The following is a 24,806-nucleotide window of genomic DNA, read 5'->3' as shown; positions in this document are numbered from 1 at the left end:
AGGCAGAGTGGATCCTCTGCACCCCGTGACTGTGGGAACCTTGTGTGCTAAGACTTTGATTCCAGGAGAAGCAGCAGAATGTAGCTGGGACACTGGGAAGTCAATGTGAGTGGCTCCATCTGCTCAGAGTTCCCTGATTAACTGGGGTGGGTCGTTATGACAGGATCCATGCTCACATGAGGATTGCACAGATCCTTTGTGTTATTCATATGGCAGTATGGATGTGTATTTCCACTCTGGGCTAACACCTGGGCTTAGATCACACTGGAAGAGAGGAAGAGAGGAGGTGAGGGTTTGATTCACCAACTTAAACATATCAATAACCAAGATGGAAATTGAATCAATAATAAAGACCATTCTAACAAAGAAAAGCCCTGGACTGGATAACTTCACTGCTGAATTCTACCATACGTTTAAAGAACTAACTCCAATTCTTCTCAAGCTACTGAAACTAATTAAAAGAGAAGAGATCCTCCAAACTCCTCCTATGAAGTAAGCATCACCTTAATTTCTAAACCAGAAAAAGATGCAACAGAGAAAGAGAAGTATAGACCATTATCCTTGACGAATGCAGAAGCAAAATCCTCATCTAATCCAACAACACATCAAAAAGATCATTCACTTGGACCAAGTGGGATTTATCTCTGGTAAGCAGGGATGGTTCAACATTTGCAAATAAATAAATGTAATATATCACATTAACAAACTGAAAAACAAAAGCTATATGAGTATTTCAAAGATGCAGACAAAGCATTTAAAGAAATGCAACACCTTTCATGGGGAAAACCTTAAGCAAATTGAGTACAGAAGGAACATTCCTCAAGACAATCAAGGCAATTTATAACAAACCCATGGTCAGCATTTTAGTGAATGGGGAAAAGTTAGAAGCATTCTCACTAAGATCTGGAACCAGACAAAGTAGCCCACTCTCACCATTTCTATTCAGTGTATTCTTGGAAATTTTAGTCAGAGCCATTAGGCAAGAAAAAAAATCAAAGGGATACAAATTGTAAAGGAGGAATTCAAACTATTCCTATTTGCAGATGACGAGATTCTATTTAAAGGGAAACTGAAAGACTCCACTAAGAGACTATTGGAACTCATAAAAGGGTTTAGTAAAGTAGCAAGATATAAAATTAACAAACAGAAATCAATAGCCTTTGCATACACAGACAATGTCATGGCTGAGAAAACATTTCTAAGATCAATCCCATTCACATTAGCTACAAAAAATAAATACCTTGGAATAAATTTAACCAAGGAAGTCAAATATCTCTTTGATGAACATTACAAAACATCAAAGAAAGAAATAGAAGAAGATATTAAAAGTGGAAAAAATCTTCCATGTTCATGGATTAGAAGAGTTAGTATCATCAAAATGCCCATACTACTAAAGCAATTTACAGATTCAACTCAATCTCAATCAAAATATGGATGATATTATTTTCAGATCTAGAAAAAATTATGCTAAAACTCATGTGGAAACACAAGAGACCCAGAATAACTAAAGCAATATTATAAATAGAAATAAAGCCAGAGGTATCAAATATCATATTTCAAGGCATACTACATGGCAGTTATAATCCAAACAGCCTGGTACTGGCACAAAGACAGATGGATAGACCAATGGAACAGAATAGAAACTTCAAAATCAATCCATGCGTTTAAAACCAATGTATCTTTGACAAAGGAGCTAAAATCAATCCCTGGAATAAGGAGAGTCTCTTCAATAAATGGTGCTGGGGAAACTGGATCTCCACATACAGAAGCACGAAACTGGACCCACGCCTTATGTATTACACAAAAATCCACTCAAATTGGATAAAAAACAGTAACAAAAACAATCTCATTAAGAAATGGGCAAATGACTTGAACAGGCATTTTTCAAAGGAACAACAGACACATGAAAAAACGCTCAGGATCACTAGCCTTTGGGGAAATGCAAGACAAAACCACAATGAGATTTCACCTCACTCCAGTTAGAATGGTTCTCATACAGAATCAACAAACAATAAATGCTGGTGAGGATGTGGGGAACAAGATACCCTAATCCACGGATGGTGGGAATGTAAACTGGTGCAGCCACTTTGGAAGACAGTATGGAGATAACTCAGAAATCTGAAAATAGATGTATCATATGATCCATCATTCCTATTGCTGGGAATTTACCCAAAAGAAGTGAAATCAGCATATGAAAAAGTTATCTGTACCTCCTTGTTCACTGCAGCTCAATTCACAATAGCTAAGCTATGGAATCAAACCAGGAATCCACTAATTGATGACTGGATAAATAAATTGTAGTATATAAACACTATGGAAGACTACCCAGTGAAAAAAATTAAATCCTATCTTTTGCAAAAAAGTGGATGGAACTTTAAACCATTATGTTTAGTGAAGTAAGCTAGTCCCAAGAAGACAGATACCCTGATCTGTGATAACTAATAGGGTACGTAAAATGTAATGTACTGGAGTGAAATCCACATTTTGAGATTTGATGATTGTTTACAGTCCTTGTCTCTACTGTTGAGCAACAATGTTTTATTTTTCCTTCATACTATTTGTTGAACTCTACTTAGTGTAGGGTTAATCTTATGAGTATGATGTAAACTGAAAGTAGATCTTTGTAAAAGTTAAGAGTGGGAAATAAGAGACAGATGGGGAAGAATTTGTGGAGCATAGGCAGGAGGGAGGGTAGAGTGGAAAGTATCACTATGTTTCTAAAACTGCATATAGGAAATACATGAAATTGTGTACCTTAAACAAAATTTTAAAAAGTGGTACTGGAAAAGGAAACATCAATTAAACAGTTAAAACATTAACATGGATCATTTTTCCCAATTATAATCTCACAGTGTTCAATGTAGCTCCATAAATCTTTAAAATGGTTTTCAAGTGTTTGTTGACAACAGAAGTGTGGAAGAATAATGAGGTAATTGAGAGAGAACTTTGGCGTTGAACTTCATCCTCACGTCATTGATATTGACTACTCATTGATTCACTCATTTGACTTATTCTCCCTTTCAGTTAATATGTATTCTTCGAGTGATTGCCAGAACTGCAGTACAGATACGCCAACAAATGAGGGAAAAATCCACTCCTTTATGAAGTTTACAGACATGGAGGTGGTTTTAATATATAAAATCATAAACAAATGAAATTATTTCAGAATGCTTTAACAGCTGTGAAGAAACTAATCAGGCTAATAGACCACATAGCAATTAGGAGGGCAGGAGTGCGAAGGAATGTTTCTGCTCTATGTGTTATGAGTACTCTTTTGAGGAGTTGATGTTGTTAGAAATCAGGAAAAGAATTCAGCCCAGAAAGTCATTTCAAGGAGAGGAAACTTCAAGGGCTAAGACTTGAGTCAATGAAAGTCTTGGGGAGTTCAAAGAATAGAAAAATGGATAGTAAAAATGGAACTTGGTTAGTGAAATGTAAAACAGTAGGAGATGGGGTGGAAGTCAGAAGCAGGGGACAGATGATGGAACAAATTTAGTGACAAGAGCTTGATTTCTTGCAATTATAAATGGAAAGAAATGGCCTAAGCAAACAGGTGAACGGTGACATCCTTAACTTGATGGGAACAACTGAGAGAATAGCAGTTTTGAGACAGATTCACTGGGTTTTCATTTGTGAGATTGCTTGCTTATTTGTTTTTACTGTTCCAAGTTACATTATCATCATACTATCTAGGGAAGGGAGTATAAAACTTAGAATTTTATGTTTTTAAGAGAGTAAGCCATTCTTGATGATAATTCCATATATCTGTAATATCATCAAGCTTCAGTTAATACTGATCTCTCTTCTCTCTAACAGATAGATTGATTATTCATACTGCAACCACACTCTGCTGGAAAGAAACAGATAAAGATACATTTATGAGATTGATAGTACAGCTTACAAATATCTGCAAAGCAGAAGACTGTGTCAATCCATTCTATTAATGTGAGAACACCCAGTTTCTGTCTGCCTATTGCCTGGTGAAGGCTGTAGTCAGGAGTATGGATATCAGCATTCTTTCCAGGTGACTTGGTCCTGATTATGTTAATTACCTAGATACAGAATCCCAGATCTTAGATACAGGTAGAATTTTCATGGACCTCAATTTACCATTTTATCAGTAATAAAGTTGAAGTTCAAAGGTTTCAAGTGAATTGCCAAATCACCTTGGAGATGCAGACCATAAGCCAGTTCCTCTGACAGCCAGCTCAGGGCTATTTCACCTCTGGATTCCCTTGATGTAGCTAAGTCCCAAGTACAGGGACACCAGGCCATTTGGGAGCTCAGAGAGTCAAACAGCCCTTTCATTGATATGCACCATGTTACTCAAGAACAAAGCTGATGATTTCCTATTTCCTCAGACTCCCCTGGGGATAGGAAGCTCTGAATTCCAAATCAGAGACTCATCTTTGACTCTGAGATTTTTAATGAAATGCATCCTACTATCCTTGTGAACTGGACAGAGCAAGGACAAAATACTGTACTGGCTGAGGAGGCGATGACTTGATGAAGATTATTGTGATGTGTTTGTGCTCAGTGGCCTGAGAGCAGCATGTCATAGCTTTCGGCCACATTTATCATTTTAATCAATTAATTAGATCCCAGCTTTAAAGGGCCATTAATCTCTAGATTTTATCTGACAAACTCCAGAATCTTTCTTCAGTTGGAAAATATGCTTCTCTACCTGCAAACCATGGAGTAGACAAAAAGAAAACACCTAAGGAGCTGGCATGTCATGCAGTCTTGGCTCGCGATGGTCACTGCTGTGAGCTGACTCATGTTCTTGCTGAGGACATGGCTGCCAGGTCAGTGCCCTAGAAACTCTGCTCTCCTATGGTGAAATTGAAAGACATCAAATGTTTATGCTGGGGTGTAAGGAAAAGAGGCACATATTAGTGCCTCCTCACATGGGACACCAAAAAGTAAGGAAAACAGGCACCGAGCAGAGAGGAGACAGGGTACAAACTCACAGCCAGAGTGAATTTATTCAAAGAAAATAAACTCACAGAGGTCAACCAACTGCCATGATCACAAACTGAACACGTGGCAGAGGCCCAGACCCCAACAGGCTGGGCCATTTTATATCTTAAGTGGGCTAGGGGTGGGAGTGGGGGACGGTAGGCGGAGTTGAGCTTCTCCATACTGGTTCTTCAAGTTTTGCCAGCTGGCTTCCAAACCTGGAGAGAAATGCAGGGGGTGGGGTGGGGTGGGGTGGGGAACAATACAGGAAGTGAGACCGAACTGGTCTCTTGAAAGAAGGCAGGGGTAACAAGAATCTAAAATGGCTGAGGTTTACATCCTTGTTCTGTCACAGAAGACTTGTAAGTGTTAGAATGAAATTTTCTTTTTTTTTAACTTTTATTTAATGAATACAGATTTCCAAAGTACAGCTTATGGATTACATCGGCTCCCCACCCCCCATGACTTCCCTCCCACCTGCAACCCTCCCCTTTCCCGCTCTCTCTCCCCTTCCATTCACATCAAGATTCATTTTCAATTTTCTTTATATACAGAAGATCAGTTTAGTATACATTAAGTAAAGATTTCAACAGTTTGTACCCACATAGAAACACAAAGTGAAAAATACTGTTTGAGTACTCGTTATAGCATTAAATCTCAATGTACAGCACATTAAGGACAGAGATCCTACATGAGGAGTAAGTGCACAGTGACTCCTGTTGTTGACTTTACAAATTGACACTCCTGTTTATGGCATCAGTAATCTCCCTATGCTCCAGTCATGAGTTTCCAAGGCTATGGAAGCCTTTTGAGTTCATTGACTCTTATCTTATTTAGACAAGGTCATAGTCAAAGTGGAAGTTCTCTCCTCCCTTCAGAGAAAGGTACCTCCTTCTTTGAAGACCTGTTCTTTCCACTGGGATCTCACTCACAGAGATCTTTTTGCCAGAGTGTCTTGACTTTCCATGCCTGAAATACTCTCATGGGCTTTTCAGCCAGATCCGAATGCCTTTAGGGCTGATTCTGAGGCCAGAGTGCTGTTTAGGACATCCGCCATTCTATGAGTCTGCTGTGTATCTCGCTTCCCATTTTCTTGTACTCTCATCTTGTATGCCTTCTCATCCCCATTTTTACTCTTGCCCTTGAATATCTCCTGAGAATCCCTTCAGTCTAAATTGCATAGTTGTGAAAGAGCACTGCAAAGTGATAGGCATCTTGACGTCTATTCTTCATTAGCTGCGAGTCCTTAGCTTAGTCACTCAGCATGCTTGTGCTTTCTGTCAGTTTTCTATGGCTGCTGTAATACACCACCATAAATTCAGCAACTAAAAACAACATACACTTATTCTGTTATGGTTCTTAAGGCCAGAAATCCAGAATCAGCATCACAGTACTACCAGAAAGATGTTGCTGGGACAGTGCTCCTGTTGGATGCTCTTGAGTTGAATCTGCTCCTGAGTCTTCCAGATTCTGGTGGCTGCTGGTTCTCCTTGGCTAGTGCCACTCCTGCCTTCAGATGTATATCTTCAACTCTCTCTGTCCCAACTTCTCCTTGTTGCTGTCTTGGTGTATCTGTTTGTAAAGCATACTTGTGACTCTCTTTTATCAAGACATGCATGATTGCTTTTTGGGGCCCATCTGGATAAATCAAGATACTCTCCCCATCTCAAAATTTTTAAATATTTTTTAAAAAATTTATTTATTTATTTGAGAGGCAGAGTTACACACACAGAGAGAGAGAGAGAGAGAGAGAGGGCGGGCTTCTATCTGCTGGCTCACTCCCCAAATGGCCACAATGGCCAGAGCTGAGCCAATCCAAACCCAGGAGCCAGGAGCTTCTTCTAGGTCTCCCATGTGGGTGCAGGGGTCTAAGCACTTGGACTGTCTTCCATTACTTTCCCAGGCCACTAGCAGGGAGCTGGATTGGAAGTGGAACAGCTGGGACCTGAACTGGTGCCCATATGGGTTGCCAGCACTGTAGACAGAGGATTAACCTACAACTCCCCAAAGAGTCCCAAGATCCTTAAATTAATCACACTTCCAAACATCCCCTCCCGCCTCTTTCCATATTAAATAATAATCATGAATTCCAAGGGTTAGGAGGTAGGGTCTTTTGGGTACAGGGAGAGGGTATTTTCCAGCCTACCACAAACTTCAAATGTCTTATCTGGGAAACAAAAATATTAACCCTTTAACTACTTGACTATGCTACTTTGAATTCCATTCCAGCTGTGAGACTAAAGATGCTAAGACTGGAATCAATTACAAAGTATTCCACATTTCAAAGTAATCTGAAATAAAGCTAATTTTATAGCCTGAATTTAAACTGTGCTTATAAAACTAACCCTATCTAAATCAATAGATCATGGAGATTGGTCCATTTATCACAACCATCATTTTTCCATACAGAGGCCTATGGCAGAGTGCACTAGCTGTCCACTGGTAGTTTGGATACCCTTAGCCATAACAAAGAGTCTTTGCTGGGAAGCAGCTCCCTGACTGGGGGACTGTATTTCCAAGCCCTCTTGCACTTGGGTGTGGCCATGTTTGGTGAAGTATGGGAGGAAATGATGTCTGCCACGTATAGTCAGGGATCACTCAAGACTCCCATGTAATCTTTCACACTTTCTTTGATGGTCTATTCCTTGGTTGTAGGGTCCTGGGAGAAACCTTACAAACGGAAGATGGCAGATAATTCATTAGCCCCAGTTCCTGCATGTTTGAGTAGGCCCTCACTCCATTCTCCTGCTGGTGATTAAACTTACAAAAAGATTTTATTTATTTGAATTGCAGAGTTACAGAGAGAGAGAGAAAGAGAGAGAGAGAGAGAGAGAGATTGACCTTCCATCTGTTGGCTCACTCATCAAATGGTCTCTCACATGAATTCCAGTGGCCCAAGCACTTGGGTTATCATCTGCTGCCTTCCCAGGTGCGTTAGCAGGATGCTGTTTTAGAAGTGGAGTAGCTGAGACTGATACGGGATATGGGATACCTTTATTGCAAATGCTGCCCTATATGCTTTTAGAAATAAATTTACATTGTGTCAAATCACTGATGTTTTGGAGTTAACAATCCTAACCAGCTGTCCATCACTTTCAATAACATGGCTTCCAACTAATTTCCACTGGTATTAACACATGAATTAGATGGTAGCAGAACAGAGCTGGCAACCTTTTTCAAAGCATGACTGATTGACTCCCTTGATATAGGATCCCTTGAATTTCTGCATGCTTCTATATCCTATCTGAGATACATGAAATGATGATTATAGGGGAGGTGTCTGGTTGCGTGGTGGTATGGCTTTTTTTTTTTTTACACATTTAAAATCATCTTACTAGGTCATCCTTATGCATTCTAAACTTTGAGGAAACCAGCTTATAGTGTTACTTGACACATTTTTGAGGGGACTTCAGCTCTTGGTGCAGGGGTAGATAACAGGGAGCTATATAGATTCTCTGTTTCTTTTTGAGAGCAAATCTTGTTCTGAGATCATGCAGGAGGACTCACAAATTGTTTATCTGGGAATGTGAATGTACAAGTACATTTCACATTAATATCATCCTGCATGTTTATTGGGTGTTTGATTATAACAAAGTGCAAATATATGTCAATGGTAGTTATTCCAAGATTGAGATTATGGTCAACTTCGTGAGATAATAACTGAGGCACAAAATTTATTTAAAAATCACCAAAAACCTCAGTAATTATGTAAGTAATATTCAAATGCTATATTTTAAAGGTCAAAATTAATTAAAAATGCATAATAATATTTTAAATAAAGACAGAGACAGTAGCTACCAGGTGAAAATAGAAATTTTCAAATTACTATTTCTATTTTTATATTCAAAGTTAAACCATATGCAGTTTTATGTATTCTCTACTCCCAACTCAAAGGTGAGTCCAAAGGTGCCTTTGATGAAAGATGTGTTATACAAGCACAATGATACTTGACAGACTCCATCCATTTTATGTAATGAATATTTATTATACACACTCTCTTGTGATACATTTGCTGGGAATACAACAGCAAACAAAACAGATTAAGTATCTGCTATTATGGAAGCTAGGCTCAGTGGCTTCTGAATAAGTGGGACTCCTCAAATAGTCATTGAAAGAAGACCAACGTGTACCCTTTCCCCACTCCTGCTCTACTACTGTTACCTATTGAAGCCTTATGGTTTTTTCAAAGTTTGTCTTAAATGTCTCTTCCCCCATACAGAGCTTATCTGAATCCTTCAAACACAGTATTTTACTCTGATGGCATTTACCATTTCTATCCAACTGTTGGCCACCATTTAAAACTGTGTTTTTCACAGTTTCTTGAGGTTTTCTTAACAGGATCTCAGACTCACCCTAGTGTGAGGGGAATCTAAAGCTGAGCTTCACTCAGCCAGGGCAGACATGTGTATCCAGTTTCACATCTTAAACTGCTGAATAGGATGCCATTTGAAGGTGCGCTGTGATCAAAAGCATGTGGTAACAACTGGTCTTTATCAATTGGTCTCAATCTTAGCTAAAATAACAATGCTTTTGGAGTTTATGCCTGGCTGTAACTCATTTCACTTTGGTCTAAAGAGTCAGTAGTTATATAGGAGTGTCCTTACATCCATAGGCAATGCAAATGCACATTCAGGTATGGAAACTACTGCCCTATATGGCTCTAAATTTTATCAGGTTGTAAATCACTTGATGATTAAGTATTTCTGATTTATCTTCATAATCTCACAGTGAAAACATTTAGTAGATGCTCATTCGAAATTTTGAGTCTTCAAGATTGTATCAGTCAGGAAGACTGGGTATATTGCAGTAGTAATGGCAACAAATCAAACAAATTTGTGTATATGTGTGTGTGTAGGTATATACACACAACGATGTTATTATAATGAATTAGCACATTCGTTGACACCCATTATATACATTAGATATCCATAACTTGCTTATAACTGAACATTTGTGTCTTTTGATCAGCATCTTCACATTTTGCCCACTTTCAGCCCCTGACAAGCCTAATTCTTCACAGAAGTGAGTTTGACATTTTTAGACTCCACATACAAGTGAGATTATTTGGTATCTATCTTTCATACCTATTTGAAACAATGTAAATTAGGATTTATGATCAAGAATTTGGAAAAAAGCCAGTAGTTTCAAATATTTTGATATCCCAGGTCAATTATTTACTTATTCTAATCCCCAAGCCCCTCATTTCTAAGATGGAGACAAAAATCTTACATTTCTCATGGGGTTTTGGGTGTGATGTTCTCTGATTTATAATAAATGCTCAAATGATGCCTATTGTAGCTATTGGCTTATGGAGCCTAATTCCTTTAATGAATGTCAGAAATACTGTAAAACAGATTTCTTTTTGATTTACAGATTACATTATTTAAAGTTGCCTTATAATTTAAGATTTTTCTGGACCCTTCGCTCATTTTAATCCTAAATTAGTATTATAATTATGAAAGAGCAGTGTTTAGTATATAAATCCCCAGTAAAAAGCTTAAAATAATCCTTGACTCTTAAAGGCCACAGTGTGGTAATAGGACAGGGGATGTCTTTTGCATGCTGCCAGTATTGGCTGGATGCTGAACAGACACACCGAAGCAAAGGACTTGGGGACTTGGTGGCAGCATTCCCAGGGCCATAAGCCCAGAAATGCTTTCTTCTGTAGAGATTGCTATTTATAGATTCAATTTCTGGAGCGTATAAGTCAGTCACCTCAAAGGAACTTCATCAAAGGAAAGAGAGAAACTACAAGAAGAAACTAATTTTCTTTATATAATTGTGACTTTAAACATGATCATATTGAAAGTTATACATTGAAGACGATGTATATCATGATTATATTTGTAACTTATGAGTTATTGATCCCTATAAACAACAAATCACATTTCTGTAGTACTTGCAAGTCTGCATGTGCTCCCTTTGCATGTGCATGAAGCTCCAAGTCCTAAAAAAAGAGCAAGTATAGTAATCTGACTCATTGTAGCAAATTAGACTCTTTGGTATGGAAAGTTCTCTTAACGGTGACTTCTACATTCATTTTCCTTCTGCAAACAGAAATAGAAGAGAAAAAGACGGCAATACTGAGCTTCCAGCAGAGGAAAGGCACGGGATAAAGGAATTTGAGTGTCCTTTCCTAATTATTTTCATGCACATAAAATTCTTCTTCACTGGACACTGAATCGTTGTATTATCAGGATTTGTGATGCTTTACCTAGTATGAGGGTCTGGATTGTAGTCCAATCTCATGCCTGGAAGAGAAGGGGAACTATGATGAAACTAACCTCACTACTTTATCAACTTCTGTAATCAACACAACCGCCACTTAAGAAAACATACCAGACACTAAACCAGACAAATAAACTGCTCACTTGATATAGTACCTGATCCTTCTTAATTGTTTTGATAAGAAAACATGGTAAATAAATCCTGGTTTGAAAACCTTAAATTATTTTTTAATAATGACTGGATTGAAGTGTTTGAAGAAATGGATCTTTCATGGAAATTAAGGGTATATCCACAAAGATATGGTCAGTTGGGTCAGTATCATTTAGCTTCATGAACATTTTATGCCAAGGTACTTCAAACTGAGAAATGGAATTAAAAGATAAGTTTATGTTGATGTCATAGATATTTGAAGTATATGCATAAGTGGTCTTCAAAAAAATTCATGGAAATGTGTGTTATGAAAAATGTGAATGGATTTCAAAACTTTTTATGCCAAAATAAACTTATTTTCTAATACCATTTTCCATGATTATTTTTTGAAGTATCCTCATGTATAGAATTTGTTTATTTATTATTTGTTTAACATTTATTTATTTATTGGAAAGTCAGAGTAACAGAGAGAGAAAGAAACAGAGATAGATCTTTCAAACACTATGTCACTCCTCAGATGACCACAAAGATTGGGGGTGGATCAGGCTGAAGCCAAGAGCCAGTAGCTTCTTCCAGGTGGGTAGCAGGTGCCCAAGCACTTGCTTCAATATTCTGCTGCTTTTATCAGGTGTTTAGCCGGGAGCTGGATCAGAAGTAGAGCAGCTGTGACACAAACCAGCATCCTTATGGTACCTGCATTGCATGTGGCAGCTTTATCCACTATGCTACAATGCTGTCCCCTAGAATTTATTTATTTAAGGTTTCATAGTTCGTATGTGTAGAAAAGCACCAGTGAGGTAATTGCTAAAAACTTTAAAAAGGAGAAGCAAAATTTCTAACCAAAATATTGTAAATATGTTATGCATTTTATTAGTTAGGATATGCAAGGTTTTACTCTAGTGAAAACAACTCCAAAGTTTAAACATCAAGGTTTGTTTCTGGCTCATTATATGTAGCCTTCACAAGTTATCTTGAGGTCTGTGTTATACATTTTCTTTTCTTTGTGACCCAGAACAGACTCTTCTGGGAATATTGTCAAATTGTGTATCCTGGGAAATAAAGAGAACTCTAGAGAGTCTTAGAGTGATATGCAAATGTTCTTGTCTAGAAATAACATATAACATTTCCACTTGAAACTTAATGTGTCAGAATCAGTCACATGGCTGGTTCAAGGAATCTATAAAGTGTAATTTTATCATATACCCAGGAGGGGTCACTATAAAAACTATTATGATTGTTAAAGAAAATGATTGGCTCACAGGCCAGCATTATAGATATAAACCATATTGAAAAAGTTAACATATCTGAAGACTAAGTTAATTAGATTGTACCTGAAGGCCATCATACTTAGTAACATAGAAATAGTAATAGATACAGATGTAGACAATGTGTTGTTCAAAGTCCTTTCCGGAGAAGTGGAATTACGTAGAAGTATTTAGTTTTGATAGATAAATTCCCACTGTAGAAACTGAAGCATCCATTTAGCAAAGCCTCATTCTTTCAGTTTCTCTGTATCTCATTCTATGGTCACCAAGCAATCTTCTGAGAATTAGATGTTCATGAGGCTTTTCTACAAAGTAAGAATGGGACAGTCAGGTGAATGTCAGCATCTTATTGCGTTAGTGTGGTTTTATTTTGAATACATTCACTTTCTGGTTTTATAAATTGTTTTCTTGCAAACTTAGTTTGAATTAGCTTCAGAAGCAAATCAAGTCCAGGCCATTGAATAAATGGTGTATTTGAGTCTATGCAACTGAGAGACAGGGATGAATAGAGAACTCACCAGAGGAAGTTAATTTACCCCACATAACAAGTGGTCCTCCCTAACCTTGTCAACATCCCTTTCCATATAGTCTCTAAAAATGTTTATTTAAATTTATCAGGAGGATGTTTATATCCCATACATCCTAAATTGAGTTGATAATCAAACTGAAATCACAAAATTAATGGGAGGGTTCCCAGGTGACACTATCTTAAAAAATGTATATACAAATGGGAGCCCAGTTCCCTATGTTTTCTTCCCAAAGTAGCATAGGAAATGTCCTAAGACAATGCATTAATGACTATAGTCTTTTTAGTACTTACAACTTAACTTGAGAAATAGAGAAAAATTTTTCTCTATGTGGTGATTTATTTGAATGTAAAGGAATGCTTCAGGTATAGTATTCTGGGCAGTAATGCCAAGGATATAACCATTCCTTATGGATACCACTTAAGGAACCAAGGGGGAGAAAATGGGGGTATTTTAAGAAGTTCAGGGAGAAACAGCATTAAATATTATTTTCAGTAAAAACCATTTTGAAATCCATGCATTTTTCCATGATATGCATTTTCTATGAACTTTCTGTGGTACCTTCATAGGAGGAGAAGCAATACAAAAGGATAATAATGTTAAATGATGATTCTTTGAGATTCACTATATTTTTATAAGCAATATGAAACACTCAGTCTCATGCATGACTGTATGTAAGTATGTTTTTAAATTAGATTTGGCAATCAAATCAATTAATATTGTAAGTACTTTTCTGTATCAAAGGACTGTGCAAGCCAGGGAGAATGAAATCCTTTATGCAACTTCAAACCCCATTAATGACTTGTTCTGTGATGTCTAGTTGTATTTGTTACTTTAGACTATTGTGATGATCAAATTTATATATCAACTTTACTGGACTAAGGGATGCCTTCATGGCTGGTAAAAACATTGTTACTTGTGTATTTGTAAGCACATTTCTGGAAGACACTAGCATTTGAATCAGTAGACTGAATAAAGAAGATCACCCTCACCAATTTGGTTGAGCATTGCTTTGTTGAGGGGCTGGATAGAACAAAAAGACAGAGGATGGGAAAATTTGTTCTCTCTGCTTGAATGAGATCTCTCTGTTCTCTTTCCCTTGAACACTGGTATTCCTAGTTCTTGAGTTCTCAGACTCAGTCTGGGAATTACACATCATCCCCTTTCCTCAACTTATTAGGACTTTAGATTTGAGCTGAATTTTGTCATGGGCTTTTCTGGTTCTTCAGCTTGGAGATAGCAGATCATGGGACTCCTCAGCCTCCATGACCGTATGAGACAATTTCTGTATATAGATGGATACAGATAGATTCTGAAGACTCTTGAATATAGTTTTGCTTCTAAGAGTCTTTCTCTGGAGAATGCTGACGAATAATTTCACAAATTTACTTAATTAAGTATGTGAAAGTGATTTGAAGCATCGTTAATATCTACAGGCAGCTGACTTTAAGTAAAGAATATATATAATATAATCTGAGCGGACCTCATCCAATCAGCTGAAAGACTTTAAAAGAAAATAGATTTCCCTGAAGTAGAATAACTTTTTCCTGTAGACTTCAGTGTCATTTGTAGACTTAGAGTTTCCAACCTGCTGGTCTGCCCTATAGATTTTGAACTTACTGGTTCCCATATCACATAAACATTTCCCCCTCTCTCCCTACCTCACTCCCACACACAGACACACGTTCTGTTTTCAGTATAAACTCTGCCTGATACACATTTATTTCTGGCATTAGGAAGTTGGATGCTGCTGCAACAAATATCTACATGTGCGTGGGTGGCTTTGGAATTGGGCAATGGGTAAAGGCTTGGAGAATTTTGAGAAACATGATAGAAAAAGCCTAGATCAGCTTGAAGAAAGTATGGGTAGAAATATAGCAGTGTTTCTTGTGGGATCTCAGAAAGGCAGTGTGGAGCATCTTATTTGAATCTGGAGGAAAGATAGCTTTTTTTTATAAGGTGGCAGCAAATTTGGCTGGACAGTGTTCTGGTGGTGGTTGGCAAGCAGAACTTGTAAAGATGATGTTGGATATTTAGCTGAGGGAATTTCTAAGCAAAGTACATGAAGGATCTCACTCACATGTGCAATCTCTGAAAAGCTGAGCTAACTGATCTCATGAGCAGCATAGTGGTTACCAGAGATCATGGAGAGTAAGTGAGGATGGAGAGAGATTTCCTGATTTTTTACAGCCACATCCAGATAGAAGAAACACATGTCGATGTTCTGCTACACAGAAGGTGGTTATAGTTAATAGTATTGTATTGTGTAATCCACAATAGTCCAAAGAGAAGATTTTGAATGTACTCAGCTCAAAGAAATGGTGTTTGAGATGAGGGATAACCTAAGTATCTTAACTTGAACAATATATAACACATCACACTATACCCATAAAGATGTACAGTCATTACCTGTCAATAGAATAAAAATAGGACTTAAAGCCACACTTTCCAGAGCTGGCTTTGTGGTGAAGCAGGTAAAGCCACCATCTGTGGTGCTGGCATTCCATATGATCGCTGGTTCAATCCCATCAGCTCCACTTCTGATCCAGCTATTTGCTAATATGCCTGGGAAAGCAGTGGAAGATGGACCAAGTGCTTGGGTCCCTGAGCTATGTGGGAGACCTGGATGAAGCTCCTGGCTTTGGCTTGGCTTAGCCATGGCCATTGCAGCCATTTGGGGAGTGAACCAGCAGATGGAAGATCTCTCTCTCTCTCTCTCTCTCTCTCTCTCTGTGTGTCTCCCTCCCTCTGTAGTTCTGATTTTCAAATACATAAATAAATGAATCTTTCTTTTTTAAAAAAAGAAACTCCATGTTTCAAACCTGAGTACAGACGAGCCAAGGGGGAGCATCTTTTTGTTGCTTTAATTCATTGCATCACAAAGATGAACTCTATGTCTGGTCATTGGTATGATCTGATAGAGTCAACTTTATATGAGGCCAGCATATCTGTTATATATCTGGTTAGATCTCTGAGAATCATATTTGTTCTTCACTTTCCTACATCTTTTAAGGAATTCTTTAACTTTCCAAGAGTCTTCCTACAAGAAGTGTTCCGCATTACTTGTCTCTGGAAATGATCTTCCCTTCCTTACTGATGTATTCTGTATCCCCTCCCGCCACTTGGGGGCCAGAGTCAGAATGGGGTGTGGTTTTGAGCATGTAGGCAGCTGTTTTAACCGGGGGAATAGATTGCCTAGACCACTAATACGCACATTGCATCATTTTAAATTTTTCCTCTATTTCTATTTCTGCTTATTTTTACACAAATGTCTCCATTCACTGGCTTTCTCCCTTACTGCAGGTGAACAATTGGCAGGCGGCATCGGAGCACTGGAATCTTTCTACCTGGTTAAGTGAGGAGCTCAATTTTGCCCAATAGGCCTATGTTCCTAGGGCTCCTTCTGATTTTGAAAACAGGAAATCAAAGAACCTAGATGAGGACTTTTGAGGATGTCAATTTTATTTCAAGTTTTTTTTAAAAAAAATATTTATTTATTTACTTGAGTGGCAGAGTTACAGACAGAGGGAGGGAAAGACAGAGAAAGGTCTTCCACCTACTGGTCTACTCCCTAAATGGCCACAATGGCCAGAGCCGAGCCAATCTATAGCCAGGAGCCAGGAGCTACTTCCAGGTCTCCTGCGTGGGTGCAGGGGCCCAAGCACTTGAGCCATATTCTACTGCTTTCCCAGGCTATCAGCAGGGAGCTGGACTGGAAGTGGAGTAGCTGGGACTCTAAACGGCGTCCATATGGGATGTGGTGCTGCTGAGAGATGCTTAACCTACTATACCACAATGGCAGCCCCTATTTCAAGGTTTTAAAAATACAACATCACCACTGATTTTGTCTTGTAAAGAGAATATTTGCCTTCTTAGCTGCTGTCTGAATGTCCCCATATCTCTGTATTGCTCATTATAAAAGTGCTCGCTAGCAAATCAAAAAGTTTCTGCAAAGTTCTAGATATTTCTAAAAAAAAATAACAACAAAAATATTGCACATGTTTCTTGAGTACCATTTCAGCCATTCTTAATCATGTCTTCACCTATGTACACATTCCTGGCACAGAAAGGCACCTTCAGAGCTGAGAAACTGAACCTGGATCAAAAGTGAAGGAAAGACTTTTTCTAGCAAGTCTCCCACGTTGTGTCTGCCTCATGTCCATCATGTGGGCTTGTCAGGCTGAGGCAGGCTGCACACAACTTTTTTTCTTTTCTTTTTTTTTTTTTTAAGATTTATTTATTTATTTGAAAGTCAGAGTTACAGAGGGAATTAGAGACAGACAGAGAGGACTTCCATGTGCTGGTTCACTCCCCAGATGGCTGCAGCAGCCAGAGTTGTGCCGATCTGAAGCCAGGAGCTTCTTTTGGGTCTCCCACGCAGGTGCAGGGGCCCAAGGGAGACCTGGAAGAAATTCCTGACTCCTGGCTTCGGATTGGTGCAGCTCCGGCCGTTGTGGCCATTTAGGGAGTGAACCAGGGGGTGGAAGACCTCTCTCTCTCTTTGCCTCTCCTTCTCTCTCTGTATAACTCTGACACCCAAATAAATAAATAATTAAAAAAAAAACTTATTGTACCCAGGTTTCTTTAATGGTGACTTGATCTCCCAGACCCCAACATTCCTTTTCTTCATGTTGTCTAGCATCCTAATGCTCCAAATTATAAAAATTCTGGAGAAAGCCAGTTAATTTACTGTCAGAATTGTGCTTGGTACCAGGCAAAGATCCTAGCTTCTGTCCTCCAAGTTGTTAATTTGCTTAGCGGTAGTTTGTAAGTAAAGCACCTACAGAGCTAGTCCCATACTCCACAACTAACATGCCTAGTGCAAAAGTGTTTTGTCACTAAGACAGAACAATGGATTTACATCTCAATTCACAGAGAAAACAAAATTATGGAATGATTTCTTTTAAAGATTTACTTATTTGAAAGTTAGAGTTACAGAGATGGAAGGAGAGAGGACAGGGTGAGAGAGAGAGACAGAGACAGAGAGAAAGACAGAGAGAGAGACAGAGACCCTTCATGGATGCAATGGGCAGGTCTGAGCCAGGCTGAAGCTGGGAGCCAGGAATTTCACCTGAGTCTCCCACTTGGGCCATCTTGCACTGTTTTCCAGGTCATTAGCAAGTGCCTGGATTGGAGTAGAGCAAACGGGACACAAACTGGCCACCAAATGTGATGCCAGTGTCACAGGTGGCAGTTTAACTCTTTAAGTCACAATGCCAGCCCCCCGAATTATGGAATAATCGATATACAGTTTAAGCTGTTTCTTCCATAAATATTTTGCAATCTTCTAACATTAAATGAACAATTGGCTCATGAAAATATAAAAGTTAGTAATATTTTTAAGGTGACTGAAAATATGTCCCGTTGGAATCCTAATGTTGCCATTTATGTGGGTGAATTAATCCCTGCTCCTTAGCTTCCTCTATAAAATGTGTATATAAGGACTTAGTTCATTCAGAATTTACATTCAATTAGATAATTTCTATGTCTATTAAACACCTTAGTATAGCAACTTGCACATATTACACACTATAAAAATGCTTGTCATTTCTTAAAAGGTATGGATACTTGAAAACAGAAAATGTAATCCCTAGTAAATTATTTTGCACCAATTGAACAATTTATGGTTTAGATGTACTAGATGTGTTCAGAAAAATATTTCTTTCTTTTTTCTTTTTTAAATTTTATTTTATTATTTAAGTTATACAAGTTTCATGTATTTCATATATACAGATTTAGAAGCATAGTGATACTTTCTCCCCTATCCTCCCTCCTGCCCATATTTTAACACTTCTTCCTCATTCCTCTCATATTCCCACTCTTAATTTTTACAAAGATCTATTTTCTGTTTACTTAATGATCATATAGTTAACCTTAAATAAGTAAAAGTTCAACAAATAGTATGAAAAAAAACCACCATTCTTCATCAAAAAAGACGAGGGCTATAAACAATCATCAAATCTCAAAATGTCCATTTTACTCTAATACATTACATTTTAAGTACTCTATTAGTTAACTTGGGTCAGGAAAACCATAGAATATCTGTCTTTTTGTAACTGGCTTTTTTCACTAAGTATAATGGTTTTCTGCTGCTTCCATCTTGTTGTGAAAGAGGATTTCATTTTTTTTTAATAGCTGAGTAGTACCCTATAGTGTATATATACCATAATTTCTTTATCCAGTCAGCAGTTGATGGACATCTGGGTTGATTCCATATCTTAGCTATTGTGAATTGTGCTGCAATGAACATGGGGGTACAGGTAACTCTTTCAGATGCTGACTTGGTTTGGGCAAATTCCCAGGAGTGGGATGTGTAGATATTATGGTAGGTCTCTGTCAGCTTTCTGAGGTAGCTCCTTAATGTCTTCCACAGTGACTGCACCAGTTTACATTCCCACCAACAACACCTTTTTCCCCACACCCTTGCCAGCATTTGCGGTTTGTTGATTTCTGTATAAAAGCCATTCTAACTGGAATGAGGTGAAATCTCATTGTGGTTTTGATTTGCATTCCCTGATGGCTAGTGATCCTGAGCATTTTTTCAAGTGTCTGTTGACCATTTGAATTTCCTCTCTTGAAAAATACCTGTTCAAGTGCTTTACCAATTCCTTAACTGGATTGTTTGTTTTGTTATTGTTGAATTTCATGAGCTCTTTATAGATTCTAGATGTTAACCCTTTATCAGTTGCATAGTTTGCAAATAGTTTCCTCCATTCTGTTGGTTGCCTCTTCACTTTGTTGACTATTGTTTTGCAGTATAGAAGTTTCTCAGCTTGATGCGATCTCATTTGTCAATTTTGGCTTTGATTGTCTGTGCTTCTGGGGTCTTTTCCAAGAAGTCTTTGCCTATGCCAATGTCTTGTAGAGTTCCCTCCATGTTCTCTAATGATTTGATGGTATCAGGTTTAGGTATCAGATTTAGGTCTTTGATCCATTTTGCATGGATTTCTGTGTAAGATGCATGGTAGGGGTCTAGTTTCATACTTCTGCATGTGGAGATCCAGTTTTCCCAGAACCATTTGTTAGAGAGACTGTCCTTGTTCCTGGGATTGATTTTAGCTTCTTTGTCCAAGATAAGTTGGTTGTAGATGCATGGATTGATTTCCGGAGTTTCTATTCTGTTCCATTGTTATACGAATCTGTTTTTGTGCCAGTACCAGGCGGTTTTGATTATTACTGCCCTGAAGGATATCTTGAAAACAGGGATTGTGATGCCTCCAGCTTTGTTTTTCTTATATATGATTGCTTTAGTTATTTGGAATCTCTTGTGTTTCCATATGAATTTTAGCATCATTTTTTTCTAGATCTGTGAAGAACATCATTGGTATTTTGATTGGGATCACATGGAATCTGTAAATTGCTTTTGGTAGTATGGACATTTTGATGATGTAGATTCGTAAACATGGGGGATCTTTCTATTTTTAATGTCTTCTTATATTTCTTTCTTTGGTGTTTTGTAATTTCATCTTAGAGATCTTTGACTTACTTGATTAAATTTATTGCAAAGTATTTAATTCTCTTTGGAACTATTGTGAATGGGATTGATCTTTAAACTTCTTTCTCAGCCATGGCATTGTCTGTGAATACAAAGGATATTGATTTTTCTGTATTGATTTTATATCCTGCCACTTTATCAAACTCTTTTATGAGTTCCAATAGTCTCTCAGCAGAGTCTTTTGGATCTCCTATATATATAGAATCATGTCATCTGCAAGTAAGGATCGTTTCATTTCCTCCTTTCCAATTTTTATTTCTTTGATTTCTTTTTCTTGCCTAATGGCTCTGGCTAAAACTCCCAAGACTATATCAAGTAGCAATGGTGAGAGTGGGCATCCTTGTCTGGTTCCACATCTTAGTGGGAATGCTTTCAGCTTTTCCCCATTCAATAGGATGCTGGCCGTGAGTTTGTCATGAATTGCCTTGATTGTGTTGACAAATGTTCCTTCTATGTCCAATTTGCTTAACATTTTCATCATGAAAGGACATTGTACTTTATCAAATGCTTTCTCTGTGTCTATTGAGATAGCTATATTATTTTTTCTTCAGTTTGTTAATGTGATGTATCACATTTATTTATATGCAAATGTTGAACCATCCCTGCATACCAGGGATAAATCCCACTTAGTCTGGGTGAATGATCTTTCTGATATATTATTGGATTTAATTAGCTAATAATTTGTTGTAGATTTTTTTTTCATCATGCTCATCAGGGATATTGATCTATAGATTTCTTTCTCTGTTGTATCTTTTTCTGACTTAAGAATTAAGGTCATGCAGGCAGCCTAAAAGAAGGAGAAAGCATTTGGAAGGATTCCCTCTGTTTCAGTTGTTTTGAATAGCTTGAGAAGAATTGGAATTGGAATTAGTTCTTTTTTAAATGTCTAATAGAATTTCATTATTGAAGCCATCTGGTCCTGTTTTTTTTTTTTTTTTTTTTGAGAGGGAGGTCTTTATTATTGATTCAATTCCCATCTTGGTTACTGTCTATTTAGGTTTTCCATGTCTTTATGGCTCAATTCTGGTAAGTTGTAAGTTGTATGTGTCCAGGCATCTATCTATTTCTTCTAGGATTCCCAATTTATTGGCATTCAGATCTTTGTAGTAATTCCTATTGATTTTTTATTTCTGTATATCTACTGTTACATTTCCTTTTTCATTTCTGATTTTATTGATTTGGGTCTTCTATCTTTTTTTGTTTAGTTAGGCCAATGTTGTATCAATTTTGTTTATTTTTTTAAAAAAAAACTTCATTTCACTGATATTTTGTATTTTTTGTTTTAATTTTGTTTATTTCTTCTCTAGTTTTAACTATTTATTTCCTCCTACTAATTTTGGGTTTGGTTTGTTGTTTTTCTAGGTCCTTGAGTTGCATTGATAGCTTGATTGCTATAACCTTTCCTCTTAAATTTATTTTGCTGTATCCAATATGTTTTGATATGTTGTATTGCCACCTTCATTCATTTCCAGAAATTTTTTTATTTCCTTTTTGATGTCTCCTATGATGCACTGTTCATTCAGGAGCATGTTGTTCAGTGTCCATATGTTTGCATATGATCTAAAGATTCTTGAGCTGTTGATTTCTGGCTTCATTCCATTGTGGTCAAAGAAGACGCACTGCATGATTTTTTAAAACTTTGTTGAGACTTGCTTTATGACCTACCATATAGTCTGCCCTAAAGAAATTTCTATGCACTGCTGAGAAGAATGTGTATTCTGTAACTGTGGGGTGAAAAGTTCTGTAGATATCCATTAGGTCCATTTGTCGATTAACTCAGTTGTTTCTTTGTTGATTTTCTGTCTAGTTGATTGGTCCATTTGATAAAAGTGGAGTGTGGAAGTCCCCATTACTATTGTATTGGTGTCTATGTCTCCCTTTAGATCCATTAACATTTCTTTTAAATAGCCCAGGTGTCCTGTAATTGGGTGTGTATACATTTATTATAACCACATCTTCCTGTTTAATTGATCCCTTAATCATTACATAGTGCCCTTCTTTGTCTCTTTTAACAGTTTTTGTGTTAACGTCTGTTTTGTCTGATAATAGGATGGCGACATTTGCCTTTTTTTGCTTTCCATTAGCATTGAATATCTTTTTTCATCCTTCACTTTCAGTCTTCATGTATTTTTGTTGGTGAGATATGTTTCTCATAGGCAGCAAATAGATGAGTTCTGCTTTTTAATCCATTCAACTAGTCTTTATTTTTTAACTGGAGAGTTGAGGCCATTTACATTCAACGTGATTATTGATCAATAACTTGGCCTTGCCATTTTTCCATAAATAATCCTATTTTTTATTTCTTTTGTACTTTTACTGGGGGTTTTTCTACCTTCTCATTCTTTCATAATGATATCTATCTTTCTGTGTTTCTGTGTGTTGCACATCCTTAAGCATCTTTTGTAAGGCTAGACTAGTGGTGACAAATTCTTTCAATTTCTGTTTGTAATGGAAGGTCTTTATTTCACCTTCATTCATAAATTAGAGCTTTTCAAGGTGTAGTATTTGGGGTTGACTTTTTTTTTCTCTTAGGACTTGGACTATATCCCATCATTCCCTTCTAACCTGTAGGGTTTCTGATGAGAAGTCAGCTATGAGTCTAATTGGAGGTCCTCTGAAAGTAATCTAATGTTTTTCTCATGCATATTTTATAATCTTTTCTTTATGTTTTACTGTGAAGAGTTTGACTACAATGTGTCATGATGAAACTCTTTTCTGATCATGACTGTTAGAGAAGTTCTATGTGCTTCCTCTACTTGGTCATCCCTTTCTTTCTCCAAATTAGGGAAGTTTCTGTAATTATTTCACTAAATAGGCCTTCCTAATGTCTATAACATCCATGGATGGGCTAGGGTGAAGTCAAGAGCCAGGAGATTCATCCCAGTCTCCTACATGGGTGACAGGGGGCCATCTTCTGCTGCTTTCCCAATGCATTAGCAGGGACCTGAACATGAAGTGGAGCAGCCAGGCCTTAAACCAGCATTCATATGGGATGCTGATATCTCAGGCAGTAGCTACTGTGCCATAACATTAGCCCAGTCCAAAATTTCTTTACAATGAACAGTCCTACTTCTAGGGCAGGGTATGATACTTCCTGCCTTGGATCAGATGTACATGGGTATGTTAAAAAGTTTATGGGAAATGGAATTCAACAGTTGATTTTGGTGCAAAAAATTTGTAGTCTATACATAGCTTTTTCACAATTGCACATTTTCCATGAAATTTTGAAGACCCTTCATATATTGTTAGATAGTTTCACAGGAAAATATTTGATCAACCGGGATGGGAAGGCAGCAGCATAGCACAGTTAGGAGAGTTTGGACTGTGGAGTCTGATTTCTTGGTTCTCATTCTGCTCCCATAACACTCAAGTTTCACAGCTTGGGCATGTGACTCTGTCCTCATTAGTCTTGCTCTGTAAAATGAAGACAACTGCAACAATTCCTCCCTACCTCACTGAGTTTTGGTAAGGCTCAGCTGAGAGAGGATGAAATACACAAACCCCATATGCTAAGTTGTTAAATATTAACTCCATACCCTCATTTATCTGAGCAAATTCTTTTCAAACTCCTTCAATAACTTTAGCTTGAAAGAAGGTAAAAATTTGTAAGCAAGTTAGTGTTCACTAAACATTAAATATGAGTTTAACTCTCTGTTCAAAGCCATAAAGGTAAATAATAAAGAAAGAAAAAGTATATATGATGGTCCTAACCTTAATAAATTTATGAGCTGATCATGGAAATTATATAGATTAAAAAAACAAATCCTGAAAATTTTGGGACAATGTAGACTTAAAGCCAATTGGGTGTGACCAATGTTGTGTGGATTCACACATAATTGAGGTAGAGGGTAGAAGGTTCTGAGGCATGGAGCAGCAAAGGCACCATGGAAGACGGGCACAGCTGTGAAAAGACGTAGGCATTTAGAGAGACTGAACCAAGGGAAAAGTCATCCCTTGATTGTGCCATTCCTGAGTTGAGGCCAGAAAATGATGGATAATTGAAGAGAAGAAGACAGAATCCAAAACTTAGATCTTAGCACAAGGTTCTTTATCTTTCCAGGAAAATGATAGAAATGTGGCAAATGTATAAGGAAACATGATCTATGGAATTACAGAGAAAGCAACTACTGCTATTACTGGTTCATACTATGGTCAATAGGTACAATTTATTTTTACTGATTT

The 24,806-nt window shown here is 37.5% G+C and overlaps 1 long non-coding RNA gene across 4 annotated transcripts in view; it reads left to right on the top strand.

The window, feature by feature from the left end:
* LOC149125389 (uncharacterized) overlaps window positions 1-24,806 on the top strand; it is a 116,172-nt gene that overhangs the window by 46,260 nt on the left and 45,106 nt on the right. The window contains exon 3 of one of the 4 annotated variants that reach the window (XR_016210422.1): window positions 11,017-11,356. The exons of 2 other annotated variants lie outside the window; for them this stretch is intronic. This is a non-coding gene — a long non-coding RNA (uncharacterized LOC149125389). Of the gene's footprint in view, window positions 1-7,752; window positions 7,971-11,016; window positions 11,357-24,806 lie in introns of those variants that run through there. One more of the 4 variants, XR_016210420.1, reaches the window with a different exon arrangement.

The sequence above is a fragment of the Oryctolagus cuniculus genome, chromosome 7, assembly GCF_051225735.1.
Source record: "Oryctolagus cuniculus isolate XC-2025 breed Fujian yellow rabbit chromosome 7, ASM5122573v1, whole genome shotgun sequence".
Taxonomy (NCBI): domain Eukaryota; kingdom Metazoa; phylum Chordata; class Mammalia; order Lagomorpha; family Leporidae; genus Oryctolagus; species Oryctolagus cuniculus.
This window is presented reverse-complemented; position numbering and strand designations above follow the sequence as displayed.